Source organism: Mesoplodon bidens (genome assembly GCF_964165515.1).
Source record: "Mesoplodon bidens genome assembly, chromosome: X".
Lineage (NCBI taxonomy): Eukaryota > Metazoa > Chordata > Mammalia > Artiodactyla > Ziphiidae > Mesoplodon > Mesoplodon bidens.
The window spans coordinates 98,357,651-98,378,583 of record NC_138163.1 but is presented as its reverse complement, the minus strand read 5'-3'; the positions used below and the strand labels follow the sequence as shown (position 1 = coordinate 98,378,583).

At 38.2% G+C, this 20,933-nt stretch overlaps 1 protein-coding gene across 4 annotated transcripts in view; it reads right to left on the bottom strand.

Moving 5' to 3' along the window:
- Nucleotides 1–20,506, bottom strand: part of ZNF41 (zinc finger protein 41) — a 59,605-nt gene extending 39,099 nt beyond the window's left edge. Inside the window, exon 1 of one of the 4 annotated variants that reach the window (XM_081221627.1) lies at nucleotides 20,380–20,506. The gene's annotated coding sequence lies outside the window, so the exon portion shown is untranslated. Of the gene's footprint in view, nucleotides 1–19,610; nucleotides 19,773–19,835; nucleotides 20,202–20,379 lie in introns of those variants that run through there. The other 3 variants (XM_081221630.1, XM_081221629.1, XM_081221628.1) reach the window with 3 other exon arrangements.
- Nucleotides 20,507–20,933: the final 427 nt, after the last annotated feature.

The following is a 20,933-nucleotide window of genomic DNA, read 5'->3' as shown; positions in this document are numbered from 1 at the left end:
GCAATACAATACTACCTTAAGAAACAAGAGATATCTCAAATAAGCAACCTAACTTTACACCTAAAGCAATTAGAGAAAGAAGAACAAAAAACCACTAAAGTTAGCAGAAGGCAAGAAATCATAAAGATCAGATCAGAAATAAATGAAAAAGAAATGAAGGAAACGATAGCAAAGATCAATAAAACTAAAAGCTGGTTCTTTGAGAAGATAAACAAAATTGATAAACCATTAGCCAAACTCATCAAGAAAAAAAGGGAGAAGACTAAAATCAATAGAATTAGAAGTGAAAAATGAGAAGTAACAACTGACACTGCAGAAATACAAAGGATCAGGAGAGATCACTACAAGCAACTATATGCCAATAAAATGGACAACCTGGAAGATATGGACAAATTCTCAGAAATGCACAACCTTCCAAGACTTAAGCAGGAAGAAATAGAAAATATGAACAGACCAATCACAAGCACTGAAATTGAAACTGTGATTAACAATCTTCCAACCAACAAAAGCCCAGGACCAGATGGCTTCACAGGTGAATTCTATCAAACATTTAGAGAAGAGCTAACACCTAGCCTTCTCAAACTCTTCCAAAGTATAGCAGAGGGAGGAACACTCCCAAACTCATTCTATGAGGCCACCATCACCCTGATACCAAAACCAGACAAAGATGTCACAAAGAAAGAAAACTACAGGCCAATATCACTGATGAACATAGATGCAAAAATACTCAACAAAATACTAGCAAACAGAATCCAACAGCACATTTAAAGGATCATACACCATGATCAAGTGGGGTTTATTCCAGGAATGCAAGGATTCTTCAATATACACATCTCAACCAATGTGATACATCATATTAACAAACTGAAGGAGGAAAAACCATATGATCATCTCAATAGATGCAGAGAAAGCTTTCAACACAATTCAACACCCATTTATCATAAAAACCCTCCAGAAAGTAGGCATAGAGGGAACTTACCTCAACATAATAAAGGCCATATATGACAAACCCACAGCCAACATTGTTCTCAATGGTGAGAAACTGAAACCATTACCACTAAGATCAGGAACAAGACAAAGTTGCCCACTCTCAACACTATTATTCAACATAGTTTTGGAAGTTTTACCCACAGCAACCAGAGAAGAAAAAGAAATAAAAGGAATCCAAACAGGAAAAGAAGAAGTAAAGCTGTCACTGTTTGCAGATGACATGATATTATACATAGAGAATCCTAAAGATGCTACCAGAAAACTACTAGAGCTAATCAACGAATTTGGTGAAGTAGCAGGATAAAAATTAATGCACAGAAATCTCTGGCATTCCTATACACTAATGATGAAAAATCTGAAAGTGAAATTAAGAAAACACTCCCATTTATCATTGCAACAAAAAGAATAAAATATCTAGGAATAAACCTACCTAAGGAGACAAAAGACCTGTATGCAGAAAATAATGAGACATTGATGAAAAAAAAATAAAGACGATACAAATAGATGGAGAGATATACCATGTTCTTGGATTGGAAGAATCAACATTGTGAAAATGACTATACTACCCAAAGCAATCTACAGATTCAATGCAAACCCTATCAAACTACCACTGGCATTTTTCACAGAACTAGAACAAAAAATTTCACAATTTGTATGGAAACACAAAAGACCCCGAATAGCCAAAGCAATCTTGAGAATGAAAAACGGAGCTGGAGGAATCAGGCTCCCTGACTTGGGACTATACTACAAAGCTACAGTAATCAAGACAGTACGGTACTGGCACAAAAACAGAAATATAGATCAATGGAACACGATAGAAAGCCCAGAGATAAACCCACGCACATATGGTCACCTTATCTTTGATATAGGAGGCAGGAATGTACAGTGAAGAAAGGATAGCCTCTTCAATAAGTGGTGCTGGGAAAACTGGACAGGTATATGTAAAAGTATGAGATTAGAACACTCCCTAACACCATACACAAAAATAAGCTCAAAATGGATTAAAGACCTAAATGTAAGGCCAGAAACTATCAAACTCTTAGAGGAAAACATAGGCAGAACACTCTATGACATAAATCACAGCAAGATCCTTTTGGACCCACCTCCTAGAGAAATGGGAAAAACCCAAAAAAATAAACAAATGGGACCTAATGAAACTTCAAAGCTTTTGCACAGCAAAGGAAACCATAAACAAGACCAAAAGACAACCCTCAGAATGGGAGAAAATATTTGCAAATGAAGCAACTGACAAAGGATTAATCTCCAAAATATACAAGCAGCTCATGCAGCTCAGTATCAAAAAAACAAACAACCCAATCCAAAGATGGGAAGAAGACCTAAATAGACATTTCTCCCAAGAAGAAATACAGATTGCCAACAAACACATGAAAGAATGCTCAGCATCATTAATCATTAGAGAAATGCAACTCAAAACTACAATGATATCACCTCACACCAGTCAGAATGGCCATCATCAAAAAATCTAGAAACAATAAATGCTGGAGAGGGTGTGGAGAAAAGGGAACCCTCTTGCACTGTTGGTGGGAATGTAAATTGATACAGCCAGTATGGAGAACAATATGGAGGTTCATTTAAAAATTAAAAATAGAACTGCCATATGACTGTTGGTGGGAATGTAAACTGATACAGCCACTATGGAGAACAGTATGGAGGTTCCTTAAAACACTACAAATAGAACTACCATATGACCCAGCAATCCCACTACTGGGCATATACCCCGAGAAAACCATAATTCAAAAAGAGTCATGTACCAAAATGTTCATAGCAGCCCTATTTACAATAGCCCAGAGATGGAAACAACCTAAGTGTCCATCATCGGATGAATGGATAAAGAAGATGTGGCACATATATACAATGGAATATTACTCAGCCATAAAAAGAAACAAAATTGAGCTATTTGTAATGAGGTGGATGGACCTAGAGTCTGTCATACAGAGTGAAGTAAGTCAGAAAGAGAAAGACAAATACTGTATGCTGACACATATATATGGAATTTAAGAAAAAAATGTCATGAAGAACCTAGGGGTACGACAGGAATAAAGACACAGACCTACTAGAGAATGGACTTGAGGATATGGGGAGGGGGAAGGGTAAGCTGTGACAAAGTGAAAGAGCGGCATGGACATATATACACTACCAAATGTAAGGTAGATAGCTAGTGGGAAGCAGCCGCATAGCACAGGGAGATCAGCTCGGTGCTTTGTGACCACCTGGAGGGGTGGGATGGGGAGGGTGGGAGGGAGACACAAAAGGGAGGGGATATGGGAACATATGTATATGTATAACTGATTAAATTTGTTATAAAGCAGAAAAAAAAAGAGTCATGTACCACAATGTTCATTGCAGATCTATTTACAATAGCCAGGACATGGAAGCAACCTAAGTGTCCATCAACAGAGGAATGGATAAAGAAGATGTGGCACATATATACAATGGAATATTACTCAGCCATAAAAGGAAACGAAATTGAGTTATTTGTAGTGAGGTGGATGGACCTAGAGTCTGTCATACAGAGTGAAGTAAGTCAGAAAGAGAAAAACAAATTCTTTATGCTAACACATATATATGGAATCCCCCCCCAAAAAAATGGTCGTGAAGAACCTAGAGGCAAGATGGGAATAAAGACACAGATCTACTAGAGAATGGACTTGAGGACATGGGGAGCGGGAAGGGTAAGCTGGTACAAAGTGAGAGAGTGGCATGGACATATATACACTACCAAATATAAAAATGATAGCTAGTGGGAAGCGGTCACATAGCACAGGGAGATCAGCTCGGTGCTTTCTGACCACCTAGAGGCAAGGGATAGGGAGGGTGGGAGGGAGTGAGACGCAAGAGGGAAGAGATAAGGGGATATATGTGTATGTATAACTGATTCACTTTGTTATAAAGCAGAAACTAACACACCATTGTAAAGCAATTATACTCCAATAAAGATGTTAAAAATAAAAATAAAATTTTAAAGAAAGGAAAGACAATGAACACATGCCAACATTGAGATAATATAGATGTTGGAATTATCTGACAAGGATTTTAGAGCAGCCATCATAAAAATGCTTCATTGTGCAATTATGAAAAAACACAACACAAATGAGACAATACAAAATCCCAGCAAAGAAATAGAGGATGTAAAGAAGAACTAAATGGAAATTTTAGAACTAAAAAATATAGTAACTGAAATAAAAAACTCAGTGGATGGACTCAATGACAGAATGGAGAGGACAAAAGAAACAGTGTACTTAAAGACTGAATAGAAACAAACCAATCTGATCAACTATAGAGAGAAAATTAACTGGAAATAAATGAAGACAGTTGAGGGACATGTAAGACTACAACAAAAGATTCGACATTCAAATCATTGGTGTCTAAGAGGAGAGGAAAGAGTATGGGGCAGAAAAAGTATTTGAAGAAGTAATGGCTGAAAATATTGCAAATTTGGCAAAAGACATCAACTTACATATTCTAGAAGCTGAATGAAACACAAACAGGATAAAACAACAGCAACAAACAACAATAAGAAAAATCCAAGCCAAGACACATCATAGTCAAACAAAGGCCATATATGACAAACCCACAGCCAACATCGTTCTCAATGGTGAAAAACTGAAACCATTTCCACTACGATCAGGAACAAGACAAGGTTGCCCACTCTCACCACTCTTATTCAACATAGTTTTGGAAGTTTTAGCCACAGCAATCAGAAAAGAAAAGGAAATAAAAGGAATCCAAATCGGAGAAGAAGAAGTAAAGCTGTCACTGTTTGCAGATGACATGATACTATACATAGAGAATCCTAAACATGCTACCAGAAAACTACTAGAGCTAATCAATGAATGTGGTAAAGTAGCAGGATACAAAATTAATGCACAGAAATCTCTGGCATTCCTATACACTAATGATGAAAAATCTGAAAGTGAAATTAAGAAAACACTCCCATTTATCATTGCAACAAAAAGAATAAAATACCTTGGAATAAACCTACCTAAGGAGACAAAAGACCTGTATGCAAAAAATTATAAGACACTGATGAAAGAAATTAAAGATGATACAAATAGATGGAGAGATATACCATGTTCTTGGATTGGAAGAATCAACATTGTGAAAATGACTATACTACCCAAAGCAATCTACAGATTCAATGCAAACCTTATCAAACTACCACTGGCATTTTTCACAGAACTAGAACAAAAAAATTCACAATTTGTATGGAAACACAAAAGACCCCGAATAGCCAAAGCAATCTTGAGAATGAAAAACGGAGCTGGAGGAATCAGGCTCCCTGACTTGGGACTATACTACAAAGCTACAGTAATCAAGACAGTATGGTACTGGCACAAAAACAGAAATATAGATCAATGGAACACGATAGAAAGCCCAGAGATAAACCCACGCACATATGGTCACCTTATCTTTGATAAAGGAGGCAGGAATGTACAGTGGAGAAAGGATAGCCTCTTCAATAAGTGGTGCTGGGAAAACTGGACAGGTATATGTAAAAGTATGAGATTAGAACACTCCCTAACACCATACACAAAAATAAGCTCAAAATGGATTAAAGACCTAAATGTAAGGCCAGAAACTATCAAACTCTTAGAGGAAAACATAGGCAGAACACTCTATGACATAAATCACAGCAAGATCCTTTTTGACTCACCTCCTAGAGAAATGGAAATAAAAACAAAAATAAACAAATGGGACCTAATGAAACTTCAAAGCTTTTGCACAGCAAAGGAAAATATTTGCAAATGAAGCAACTGACAGAGGATTAATCTCTAAAATTTACAAGCAGGTAATGCAGCTCAATATCATAAAAACAAGCAACCCAATCCAAAAATGGGCAGAAGACCTAAATAGACATTTCCCCAAAGAAGATATACAGATTGCCAACAAACACATGAAAGAATGCTCAACATCATTAATCATTAGAGAAATGCAAATCAAAACTACAATGAGATATCATCTCACACCAGTCAGAATGGCCATCACCAAAAAATCTAGAAACAATAAATGCTGGAGAGGGTGTGGAGAAAAGGGAACACTCTTGCACTGCTGGTGGGAATGTGAATTGATACAGCCACTATGGAGAACAGTATGGAAGTTCCTTTAAAAACTACAAATAGAACTACCATATGACCCAGCAATCCCACTACTGGGCATATACTCTGAGAAAACCATAATTCAAAAAGTGTCATGTACCAAAATGTTCATTGCAGCTCTATTTACAATAGCCAGGAGATGGAAGCAACCTAAGTGTCCATCACCAGATGAATGGATAGAGAAGATGTGGCACATATATACAATGGAATATTACTCAGCCATAAAAGGAAACAAAATTGAGTTATTTGTAGTGAGGTGGATGGACCTAGAGTCTGTCATACAGAGTGAAGTAAGTCAGAAAGAGAAAGACAAATACCATATGCTAACACATATATATGGAATCTAGAAAAAAAATATGATGAAGAACCTATGGGTAAGATGGAAATAAAGATACAGACCTAATAGAGAATGGAGTTCAGAATATGGGGAGGGGGAAGGGTAAGCTGGGAGAAAGTGAGAGAGCGGCATGGACATATATACACTACCAAACATAAAATAGATAGCTAGTGGGAAGCAGCCGTGTAGCACAGGGAGATCAGCTCAGTGCTTTGTGACCACCTAGAGAGGTGGGAGGGAGGGAGACAGAAGAGGGAAGAGATATGGGATCATATGTATATGTTTAACTGATTCACTTTGTTATAAAGCAGAAACTAAGACACCATTGTAAAGCAATTATACTCCAATAAAGATGTTAAAAAAAAGAATAAAGTGGGAGAAATAAATCTACCTGATTTCAATACTTTTTATTTAACTATAGGAATCAAGACAGTGTGGTATAGATGAAGGGATAGGCACATAAATTAACGGAACAGAATAGAGGACCCAGAAACAAGCACAGTCAACTAATATTTTTACAAAGGTACAAAAACAATTCAATGTCTTTTCAACAAATGGTGCTAGCGTAATAGGACACTCATAAGGAAAAAACAAACAAAAATGAAACAAAAACCAAAAATGAATCTCATTCTAAATATCACACTTTATAAAAAATTAACCCAAAATGAATCATAGATTTATATGTAAAATGTAAAGCTATAAAACTGTTGGAAGACAACAGAAGAGAAAATCATCAGGACTTAGGGCTTAGTGAAGAGTTCTTAGATATGACACCAAAAACATAATCTTTTAAAAGAAAAAATAGATAAATTTGACTTCATCAAAATTAAAAATTGTGGCTCTACAAAAGACACTCTTAAGAGGATGAAATGACAAGCTGCAGAGTGAGAGAAAATATTCACAAACCCCTTATTTGACAAAAGACTCATATCTATAACATAATAAGAACTCTCAAAATTCAACATTGAAGAAACAAACAACCCAATTAGAAAATGGGCAAAAGACATGAAGAGACATTTCACCAAAGAGAATATATGGAGGGCAAATAAGCACATGAGAATATGTTCAACATCCACAGACAAGCATTCTAACATCTATATGGAAAGGCACAGCCCCTAGAATAGCTAAACCAGTCTTGAAGAAGAATAAAGTGGGAGAATCACTCTAATAGATATTAAATCTTACTGCATAGGTACAGTAATCAAGACTGTGGTTTTGGCAGAGGGAGAGACACAGATCAATGGAACGGAATAGAGGATCCAGAAATAGCCCCACATAAGTATGGCCAACTGATATTTTTTACAAAGATGCAAAACAAGTCAATGGTGCTAGAACAACTGTACATTCAGGGCAAAAAGATCCTCAACCTAAACCTCACTCCTTACACAAAAATTAACTCAAAATGGATCACAGACTTAAATGTGAAATGTAAAACTATAAAATTTTTATGAAAAACATAGGAGAAAATCTTTAGGATTTAGGGCTAGACAGAGTGTGGTATGATAAGAAATGTATATTTGGGTTTTGTTCCTGGCACAGATCTCTTAAAAGTCCTGAGATTTTTTAAGTGATAGGAGTGATAAGAGCATCTTTTGTTAGTTTGTTATTCCTTACAAACCCCTTCCAATAATGCCTGAGTTTATGTTGATGAAGGGACTCTTGGTGCGTTCTTAGATAACTTTAGGGTGGGGGCTGGTTGCCAAAGGAACCAATCATTTGGTTATAGGGCTTGATTAGAGGGTTGAAACTTTCAGTCCCACTCCCCCACCACCACCTCCCTCCTAGGGAGGGGAGAGGAGCTGGAGATTGAGTTCAATCACCAATGGCCAATGATTTAATCAATGGGGTCTACATGATGGAACCTCCATATAAACCCCTCCAGAAAAATCCCTAAATAATGAGGTTTGGAGAGCTTCCAGGTTGAACACAGATGTGCTGGGAGGAAGGCATGTCCAGAGAGGGCATGGAAGCTCTGTGCCTTTCCCCCCATACCTTGCCCTTGTATCTCTTCCATCTGGCTGTTTCTGAGTTGCACCCTTTATAAGAAACTGGTAAACATAGTGTTTTCCTGATCTCTATGAGCTACTCTAGCAAATTATTGAACCCGAAGAAGAGGTCCTGGGAACCCCCAATGTATAGCCGGTAAATCAGAAGTATGGGTGGCCTGGGACTTGCAGTGACTGGCATGTGAAGTGGGGGCAGTCTTGTGGGATTGAGCCCTTTAACTTATGGGATCTGATGCTAACTCCAGACAGGTAGTGTCAAAATTGAATTGAATTGTTGGACATTCAGTTGTTGTCAGAGAGTTAGAGAATGACAAAGTTTTTAGACTGGACACGAAAAGCATAATCCATAAAAGGAAACACTGATAAACCGGGTCTTGCCAAAAATTTAAAAACTTTTGCTCTGAAAAAGACCAGAGGATGGAAAGGATGAAGAGGATGAAAAGCCAAGCTACTGACTGGGAAAAATACATGAAGACAACATATCTGACAAAAGACTGGTATCTAGAATATGTAAAGAACTCTCAAAACTCAACAGTAAAATCATCCAAACAATTCAATTAGAAAGTAGGCAAAACGTATGAACAAACATTTCACCAAAGAGGATATACAGATGGCAAATAAGCATATGAAAAGGGGTTCCATATTATTTACCAGGGAAATGAAAATGAAACCTACAATGAGATATCACTATACATATGTCAGAATGGCTAAAATAAAAAATAGTGACAACACAAAATGCTGATGAGGTTGCAGAAAAACTGGATCTCTCCTACACTGCTGGTGGGAAACGGTTTGGTAGTTTCTTATAAAACTAAGCATGCAATTACCATACGGCCCAGCAATAGTAGTCTTGAGCATTTATCCCAGAGACATGAAAGCTTATGTTTACACAAAAAATCTGTATATGAATGTTCATAGCAGCTTTACTGGTAATAGCTCAAAACTGGAATCAGTCCAGATGTCCTTCAACAAGCGACTGGTTAAACGAACTGTGGTGCATCCACCCCAAGGAGTGCTATTCAACAAGAAAAAGGAATGAACTGTTGGTACACTACTTGGATGGTTTTTAAGAACATGATGCTAAGTGAGAAAAGCCAACCTCAAAAGTTTATATACTGTATGATTTGATTAATACAACAATTTTGAAATGACAAAATTTTAGACATGGAGCACATGTTAGTGGTTTCCAAGGGTAGTGGAGACAGGAGGGAAATAGGTGTGGTTATAAAAGGGCAACACTAGGGATCCTTGTGATGTTGGAACTATTCAGTATTTTGACTATGGTGATGGATACACAAACCTACACAGGTGATAAAATTGTATAAAACTTGGTACATGCATATACACATACATGTATGAGTAAAACTGGGGAAATCTGGATAAGATGGTTGAATTGTAACAAGGTCAAAATTCTGGTTGGCATATTATACTTTTATTTTCTAAAATGTCACCATTGGAGGAAACTGGGCAAAGCGCACAAGGGATCACTGTATTATTTTTTACAACTGCATGTGAATCTATATCTCAAAATATATTTTAAGTAAAAAAAATTTTTAAAGGATGTTCAATGTCAATGTTTAAAAAGATGTTCAAAGCTTTTGTACAGTAAAGGAAACCATTGACAAAACAAAAAGACAACCTATTGAATGGGAGAAATTATTTGCAAATGAGGTGACCGATAAGGTATTAATATCCAACATATATAAACAGCTCATACAACTCAACATCAAAAAAACAATTAAAAAATGAGCAGAAGAACTGAATAGACATTTTTCCAAAGAAGAAATGCAGATGGCCAACAAGCACATGAAAAGATGCTCAACATCACTAATCATCAGGGAAATGCAAATCAAAACCACAATGAGATATCACCTCACACCTGTCAGAAGAGCTATTATCAAGATGTCTACAAATAACAAATGTTGGCAATAGTACTCTTGAGCATTTGTGGCAAGCTTGTGGAGAAAAAGGAACCCTTGTACACTGTTGGTAGGAATGTCAACTGGTGTAGCCACTGTGGAAAATGGTACGGAGGTTTCTCAGAAAACTAAAAATAGAACTACCATATGACCCAGCAATTCCACTCCTGGATATATATCTGAAAAAAACAAAAACACTAATTCGAAAAGATACATAAACCCCAATGTTCATAGCAGCACTATTCACAATAGCCAAAACATGGAAACCACCTGTGTCCATCAACAGATGAATAGATAAAGATTACTCAGCCATAAAAAATAATGAAATTTTGCCATTGCAGCAACATGGATGAACTTGGAGGGCATTATGCTAAGTGAAATAAGTCAGACAGAGAAAGATAAATACTGTATGATATTGCTTATATGTGGAATCTAAAAAATACAATGAACGAGTGAATAAAACAAAAAAGCAGTGGACTCACAGATATAGAGAACAAACTAGTGGTTACCAGTGTGGGGAAGAGGGGCAATATAGGGGTCTGAGAGTGGGAGGTACAAACTATTGGGTGCAAGATAGGCTCAAAGGTGTATTGTACAACAAGGGGAATATAGCCAATATTTTGTAATAAGTGGAAAGTAAACTTTTAAAAGTGTATAAAAATAAAAAAAATTTTAAAAGATGTTCAATGTCATTAGCCATTAAGGAAATGCAAATTAAGACAATGATGATATAATCACTGCACACCTATTAAAACAGCTAAAAATGTTTTAAATAGCAACAATACCAAATTCTGGAGAAAATGAAGAAATATGATCTCTCATATGTTGTCAGTGGGAATGTAAAGTGGTACAGACGCTCTGGAAAACAGTTTGGCAGTTTCTTTAAAAAAGTGACACAGGGCTTCCCTGGTGGCGCAGTGGTTGAGAGTCTGCCTGCCAATGCAGGGGACATGGGTTCGTGCCCCGGTCCAGGAAGATCCCACATGCTGTGTAGCGGCTGGGCCCGTGAGCCATGGCCACTGGGCCTGCGCGTCCGGAGCCTGTGCTCTGCAACGGAAGAGGCCACAACAGTGAGAGGCCCACGTACCACAAAAAAAAAAAAAAAAAAAAAAAAAAAGTGACACAGCAATTGCACTTCTGGGCATTCATTCTAGAGAAATGAAATGTTACATGTAGATTAAAATCTGTACAATTGTTCATAGCAATTTTATTTGTAATAGCCCCAAACTGGGGACAACGAAAATGTCCCTCAGTAGATGAATAGTTAAACAAACTGTAGTACATCTATAATATGGAATACTACTCAGCAATAAAAAGAAATGAACTATCGTTACAACGATAGTTGTAAGGATGGTTTTCAAGGACATTATGCTGAGTAAAAAAAAAAAAACAGTCTCAAAAGCCACATACTGTATGGTTCCATTTATGTAACATTCTCAAAATAACAAAATTATAGAGATGGAAAACAGATTATTGGTGGCCAAAGGTTAGGGATGATGGTGGGGGTGAAGAGTACAAAAAGGGTAATAGCTCTGTATCTTGATTGTGGTGGTCGTTACATGAATCTACACACATGGCAAAATGACAAGGAATTAGGCACACACGTTGTACCAATGTTAAATTTTTATACTGTATTATGATTTTATAAGATGTAACTATTGGGGGGAACTGGGTAAAGGGTACATGGGATTTCTCTGTCTTATGTTTGCAACTTCATATGAAACTATAATTATTTCATAATAAAGAGTTTTTAAAAATCACAATTATGCTGGGAAATTTTATTATAATATAATGGGTCAAGTAGACCAAAAAAAGAAGTAAAGAGGATTTGAAAAATATAATCAGTGCTAGATTTAATTCTGTCCAATTAATATACTCTTCTTTTAGACTCATGGCACAGTTAAAAAAACTTTTTAAATTGTGTAACTTGGGGCTTCCCTGGTGGCGCAGTGGTTGAGAGTCCACCTGCCAATGTAGGGGACACGGGTTCATGCCCCAGTCTGGGAAGATCCCACATGCCGCGGGGCGGCTGGGCCCGTGAGCCATGGCCGCTGAGCCTGCACGTCCGGAGCCTGTGTGCCACAACAGTGAGAGGCCTGCGTACCGAAAAAAAAAATTGTGTAACTTGGACTCAAAGAAAAAAATATTGATATTTCTTAAAAATTAGAGTTTTGGCAGGCTATATTGACAACAATACTACAAAAATCAGAAATATAGAATCAAAATTGCTAAGAGACTATGTCTTAAACATCCTCACCACAGAAAAGAAATGATAATTATGTGACAGGATGGAAGTGTTAGCTAAAGCTACTGTGGTAATCATGTAATTTATAAATTTATAAACATATCAAATCAAAACACTGTATACCTTAAACTTACACAATGTTATATGACAATTATATTTCAGTAAAAAAGAAATATAGAATAAAAAGATAACCAAATGACCAAAACTAATTTGCTGTTAAGAAATAGTCTCTACAGATACAAACTACTACACATAAAATAGATAATAAGAATTTACTGTATAGCACAGGGAACTATATACAATATCTTGTAATAATCTATAATGGAAAATAATCTGAAAAAATATATATATATAACTGAATCACTTTGCTGTACACCTGAAACTAACACAACATTGTAAATCAACTATACTTCAATTTAAAAAAAGAAAGAAAGAAATATTCTCTAAGTAGAGTGATGGTTACTAGGGGCCGGGGGTGGGGGAAATGGGAAGTTTTTGGTCAAAGGGTACAAACATCCAGTTATAAGATAAAGAAGTTCTGAAAATCTAAGGTACAACATGGTGATTATTGCTAATGATACTGTATCATACACTCGAATATTGTCTAGAGAGTAGATCTTAAATGTTCTTATCACACACACACACAAAGTGGTAATTATGTGACATGATGGAAGTGTTAGCTAACACTATGGTGATAACCATTTTGCAATATACAAATGTATCAAATCAACACACTGTACACCTTAAACTTATACAATGTTATATGTCAAGTATGTCTCAATAAAGCTGGAGGGAAAAGAAATATTCTCTAAACATGGCAGGATTGGGACTTCCCTGGCAGTCCAGTGGTTAAGACTCCACATTTCCATTGCAGGGGGCGCGGGTTCGATCCCTGGTCAGTGAACTAAGATCTCACACGCCACATGGTGCAGCCAATAAATAATTAAACAAACAAACATGGCAGAATAGAAGACAAATTCAATAATAAAATTATAAACTTCATACCTAATTTTGAGACATGGTTAAAGTTATATTTAAGGGATATTTTAGCCTAAAATGTTTTTAATATTTAAAAAGAAAAGCCAGGGCCTCCCTGGTGGCGCAGTGGTTGAGAGTCCGCCTGCCGATGCAGGGGATACGGGTTCGTGCCCCGGTCTGGGAGGATCCCATATGCCGCGGAGCGGCTGGGCCCGTGAGCCATGGCCTCTGGGCCTGCGCGTCCGGAGCCTGTGCTCCGCAACGGGAGAGGCCACAACAGTGAGAGGCCCGCATACCGCAAAAAGAAAAAAAAAAAAAAAAAAAAAAAAAAAAAAAAAAAGAAAAGCCAAAGATAAATGAATTAAGTGCTAAACTTAAGAAATTAGAAAAAGAAAATAAAATATTCATGAGAAACTTGATAAAGGTAAAAGAGAAGGAAATATACATGTACACACACACACACTCACATATCACACATATATTCACACAATTTTTGGAATGAAAAAGGAACTACTACCACAGATGTGGAAGTGACCAGAATAATTTAAGCATTATGTGCAGCTCTATGAAAATATAAAATCCCTAGCAAACATAAACCACCAAAATTAAACCCCCCAAAAGAAGAAATCTGTAAAGACCAGTACTCAGAGAAAATAAAATAATTAAAATTTACCATTTTAAAAGGCACCAGTTCTAAGTGTGTTTATAGCTGAACTTTAAAAAGAGATAATTTCTATGCCATTTTAACATATAAAAAGATAGAAATCTCCTGAATTCCTTTTAAAAACTGCCATAACCTTAATACCAACACATGTTAAATATAGTACAAAAAAAAGAAAAAAGAAAAGAAAACTATAAGCAGTTTTCTTATAGTGGCAAAAATTTTAAATAAAATATTACTAATTCAAATCCAAACGTATCTTATAAGAAAAATTCCCTTTGACCAAACAGAATTCTTCCAGGAAGGCAAAGATGCAGCCACATTACACGTCAATGTAATTCATTACAACAACCAATTAAAGAGAATAATACCATAAGGCTGTTAATATCAGAAAGCATCTGACACAATTCAGGAGCTATTCCTAATAAAAATACAAATTAAAATAAGAACATTAAAGAACTGTGTAAATATTACAACAACTACCCCCCAAATCACCAGAAAACATTATGCTAAAAAAATGCCCAGATAAAAAGCTTAATATCATTAAAATGGCAATATTCTCCTAAATGTTGTACAGGTTCAACACAATCCCTATCAAAATCCCAGGGGCATTTCTGCAGAGGGTAACGAGCTCATCCTAAAATTCAGATAGAAATGCAAGGAACCTGAATAGCCAAAACACTGAATAAGAACATAGTTGGAGGACACACGTTTCTCTATTTCAAAACTTGCTACAAAGCTACATAAATCAACACAGCATGGTACTGGCATAAAGGAGGCATATAGATGAATGAAATAGAATTGAGAGTTCATAAATAAGCCTTTACACTCATGGTCAGTAGATTTTAGATAAGGGTTTCAATACAATTCAATGGGGAAAGGAACATCTATGACATCAAAAGCACAAGCAACTGGGACGAAGTGAGAAAGTGGCATGGACATATATACACTACCATATGTAAAATCGATAGCTAGTGGGAAGCAGCCAAATAGCATAGGGAGACCAGCTCGGTGCTTTGTGTCCACCTAGAGGTGTGGGATAGGGAGGGTGGGAGGGAGACTCAAGAGGGAGGGGATATGGGGATATATGTATATGTATAGCTGATTCACTTTGTTATACAGCAGAAACCAATACAATAATGTAAAGCAATTATACTCCAATAAAGATGTTTTTAAAAAAGCACAAGCAACAATAACAAAAATAGATAAATTAGACTTCATAAAAATTAAAAACTTTTGTGCTACAAGGTCACCACCAAGAAAGTGAAAAAACACCCATAAAATGGGAGAAAATATATGCAAATCACATATCTGACTAGGGACTTGTATCCAGAATATATAAAGGATGTTTACAACTCAATGATACAAAGACAAATAATCCAATTAAAAAATAGGCAAAGAGGGCTTCCCTGGTGGCGCAGTGGTCGAGAGTCCACCTGCCGATGCAGGGGACATGGGTTCGTGCCCCGGTCTGGGAAGATCCCACATGCAGTGGAGCGGCTGGGCCTGTGAGCCATGGCCGTTGAGCCTGCGTGTCCGGAGCCTGTGCTCCGCAATGGGGAGAGGCCACAATAGTGAGAGGCCTGCGTACCGCAAAAAAAAAAAAAAAAAAAAAAAAATAGGCAAAGAGTTTGAACCGATATTTCTCCAGAGAAGATATACAAATGGTCAATTAAACACATTGTCTTAGTGTGTTCAGGCTGCTGTAATGAACTACGATAAACTGGGTGGCTTAAACAGCAAACATTTATTCCTTACAGTTCTGGAGGCTGGGAAATCCAAGCTCAAACGTCAGCAGATTGGGTGTCTGGTGAGAACCTGCCTCCCGATTCATAGATGGCTATCTTCTTGTTGTGTCCTCACATGGCAAAAGGTGGAAGGGGGCTCTCTGAGGTCTCTTTTATAAGGGTACTAATCCCATTCATGAGGGCTCCACCCTCATGACCTAATCACCTCCCAAAGGCCTCACCTCCTTATACCATCACACCGTGGGTTAGGATTTCAACATAGAATGGGAGGGGCACATAAACATTTAGTCCACTGCAAACATGAAAAGTTGCTCAACATTCATTAGGGAAATAGAAATCAAAACCACAATGAGATACCACTTCACACCCACTAAGATGGCTAGAATAAAAAAAAAAGCCTTGTTAAGTGTTGATGAGGATATGACACATTGGAACCTTCATATATTGCTGTGGGATGTAAAATGCCAAAAACAGTTTGGCAGTTCTTCAAAGGTACCATATGATCTAGCAATTCCACTTCTGTGAGAAATGAAAACATACGTCCACACAAAAACTTGTACACAAATATTCACATCAACATTATTCATAGTAGCCAAAAAGTGAAAACAACCCAAATGTCCATCAGCTGATGAATGGATAAACAAACTGTGGTATATCCATACAAAGGAATATTATTCAGTAATAAAGAATGAAGTACTGATACAACCTATAGCACGGATGAATCTTAAAAACATGCTAAGTGAAAGAAGATAGTCACCAAAGATCATATATTGTTTGATTCCAAGTGTATGAAAGGTCTAGAATAGGCAAATTTATAGAAACAGAAAGTAAATTAGTGGCTGTCTGCAGCTGGAGGTATGGGGTGGGAATGAGGAATGAGTACAGTGTTTCCTTTTGGGGTGATGAAATGTTCTAAAATTGGATTATGACGGTGGTTTGCACAACTCCTTGCATATACTAACAACCATTGAATTGTAAGCTTTAAATGGTGAAGTTTATGGTAGGTGAATTATATCAATAAAGCTGTTAGGAAAAAAAAATATCATGTAGCTAGTAAGTGGCCATGCAGGATTTCAAACCCAGTATCTGGAAAGGTGAAGGTATTCAACAAATGTTTGTTGAATGAATGAATGAATACCCTTCACTTTCAAATTAGCAACAAGATAGGGATACCCTCTATCAAGTATCACTCAACATTGTTCTGAAAGTTCTAGCTAATGCAATAGGAGAAGATGAAGTAATCAGAATAAATATTTGAAAGGAAGAGAGCGTATCATTGCTAATTGGATGTGACATGATATTATATCTAGGAAAACTAAGAGACCATAAAAGGCAACTAGAATTCACATGAGAATGTGATAACTGGATTGGATAAGAAATAAAATGCAAAAAAGAAATAAAAATTTTAAAATTTATATATTTTTTCTATGGAAATAGAGAAATGTGCTATTCACTGTGATGATATCAAATTTAAAATATTTAAGAATGAACTTTTCAAAAAAGGTTCTGAATCTATAAGAAGAAAATTATAAAATATAGTTTTAATGGTTGCTTTTGAAGTGAAATAAAATGTTTTTAACATTCATGTGGAAGAATAAATGCTAAAAAAGATTAAAGAAAATAACCAAAAAAAAAAAGGAACAGTGAGGGGATTCGCACTATTCAATATTAAAAGTATTTCTAAAGTCAAAACAATTATTTGAAAGGGAGTAGATCCATATATCAGAAGAAAAAATAGAGTTCAGAAATAGAATGATATACATTTGGGAATTTATGTGACAAAAGTGGCATTTAACTGAGTTAGAAAAGGCTATTTATTTAATGATTGGTGCTGGCAAATTTTCTATCCAAATGGAAAGTAGAAACTTTGATCTCATCTCACACCACACACCAGAATTTTCCAGTTGGATTACAATTTAACTTTAAAACAATAAAAATTTAAATTTAAGGCATGTATTTATTTAAGCACAAAGCAGGGAGAACCCACTAGGCAAGACACGATATTTAGAACTTGTTAAGGAAAAATTACCTAATCAGATAATTATTTTTTCTAATTATATATGAATACATCTTTCAAAAATCAAGATATAAAGAGAGATAAAGGGAAAAAATTACAATAAATGACAGAAGGTTAATATCCACAAATTAGTAAGACAGACTACATAAAGGAAAAAAAGAGCAAAGGATATGAAAATTTTAAAAAATACATTTCAAAGGCCAATAAATATGAGAAGATATTCAGCCACCAGGTGTCAGGAAAATGCACATCAAGGTAAGCTACATACTGCTGTGTTTGGCCCTCAGAAAGGCAGAAATTAAAAAGTGCAGCAACATTCAGTGTGGGAGATGATTTTGGAATGAGCCCTTTTATATGTTGCTGGTGGGAGTTGCAATTTTACAAAAGTTTTGGACTTAAATTTCAGTACATACCATCCACTTCAAGGAACATCCATTCCTGCACCTAATAATCACTCAGATGACAGTCTCTGGCTATAATTTAGAAATCAATAACAAAAATTACAACTTTTTGGGAAATCAAAATCTCATATCTAAATAACTAAGGGATCAGAGACAAAACCACAACAAAAATTAGAAAACATTATTAATAAACTATGGTGGAAATGTTACATATCAACACTTGAGACACGGAGCTAAAGTGTTCTTAGAGAAAAATTCATGAACTTAATGCTTATACTGTAAAAGAAAATGATTGAATATTAATGAGATAAGCATTCAATTTAGGAACTTAAAAATAAGAATAAAAGAAAAAACCCAAAGAAAAGAAATAATGAAATCAAGGGCAGAAACTAATGACACAGAAAACAAAGATACAGGAGGACCAAGAAGGTCAAAGGTAGGTTTTTGAAACAATCCCATCTCAATCCTAAGACCACCCACAGAGCTCCATCACTCACACCACAGAAACCTTGACCATCCACCCAATAAACCCCATCATATACTTCATAGACTCTGCAACACTCATCCCGCAGCCCTCATCACTCACCTCAAAAATTCTCCATCACTCACTCACTCATTCACTCTCCATTACTCACTCCACAGGCTCTCCATCATTCACTCCACAGACCACCCATTACTCTCCTCAAAGACCCTCATCACTTACCCCACTGAACTCCCATCATTCATCTCACAGACCCCTCCATCACTTACCCCACTAACCCCCTATGACACCCCACAGAACCCCCATCATTTGTCCCACAGGAACTCCAGCACTAACCCCAAAGAGCACACATCACACCTCAGAGACTGTATCACTCACACCACAGTCCGCATTCCTTACTGCACTTACGCCTGATCACTCACCCCACAAACCTCCATCGCTTATCCCACAGATCCAGTCACTTACTCCACATACCCCATCAGTGGCCTCCAAGGATCCTCATCACTCACCCCACAGACTCCTCATAGCTCACCTCACCGATGCCCCCTGCTCACCCTATAGACCCTGAATCACTATGACCCCACAGACCCCCCAATACTCACCCCACAGACTACCTATTACTTTCCCTACTGCCCCCACCATTCACCCACAAACCCCTATCACTCTACGCACCTCCTCATAAGTGACTCCAGAGAAGCCCCATCACTCACCCCACAGAGTACCATCACTGAGCCCGAAAGCCATGTCGTAACACCCCCATAATTATGTCAACGTTTTACTGGCCCTAAATCGCAGCCTCTGTTAAACTCAGTCTCGGAGCCAGAAGTATTGAAACTGCCTCTGCGGGACTCCCACGTTTCTGGACTTCGCACTGCACATGCTTAGTGTCGGCGCGGAAGCGGCCGTTAACCCCCAATTACACTGGGTGCACTCACGAGGTGTCAGTGCGTGTGCGTGTCTGTGTGTGTCGGAGAAGAGGCGGGCTTTCCGATTTTCTTTAGTGACTTTGTCAGGCCACTAACATGGCTGTCCCCTTGGGAGTGTCTCTCCGGGAGTCGCCATCTTGGGAGGGTGGGCATCTCTGCTGCGCCGGAGCCGGCGGTCCCCCGCCAGACCTTCCCCGGTGGGGCTTCCCGGGAGTCGATCGGGCCCAGCAGATCCAGCTGCGGATCCCGGACTCCTCCCTCCTGCGCCGCATGCTCCACCATTACCCCGAGGCGCGGGCCTGGCGCCTTCCCTTCTCTGCGCTCGGGGCCCCGCCCTCAGGCCGTATCCCCGGGGAGTCGCGGCATCTTCGCGCGTTGCAACCCCCCTTGCCCCTCTCCCCGATCCTAGCCAGAAAGACACCTCCAAGGCACTGGCCCAGACACTGGCCGGCCCCCGCCCCAGCCGCCGCTCCACTTCTCGGGGTGCGGAACGGCCCCCGATCGGCGCAGGCGGCTCGTGGCGGCAGGGCCCGGGGCGCCGCTATGTGCCCACCTGACGGCGCCTCTGTCCACCCGTCGGCTGGGGGCATCGCCCGGCTCTGGCTGTCACCGACCCTGGGTAGTTGCCACGGGGGGGAATAGTACGTGTCAGATTTAGGCCAGGAAGCGGAAGTCGCCCGCAGCGAGAGTTTAACCACTCTGGGCTCAGGGAGCTGAGGTGATTGAGCGCCAGAAACCAAGCATCTGTGCAGGGAGCCATTGACCTGGGCGTGGGGGGGGCGGGGGGCTTGTGACATCAGTGGTGGGGCACGTCATGCAATTTTTTACAAACTCGAGTAATCAGCCTTCCCAGTTTCCTTATAGAAGCATGAAGTTTAAACTTCTTTTCTAAAGATCCAAGTTTTGATTTGTTGCATTTTCATTAGTGTTCAGTTTCAAGTGCTAATTTGTAATTTTCCCCCCTTTGACCCAAGAATTATTTAGAAGTCCAGTGTCGAACATGCAAAAATTCTCCAAGACTCAAATGTCAAGGGAATGGTGACTTTATTCAGGCTGCTGCGACAAGAACAGCCCTGCGCTGTGTCTCCTGGAGCATGGAGAGTTTTA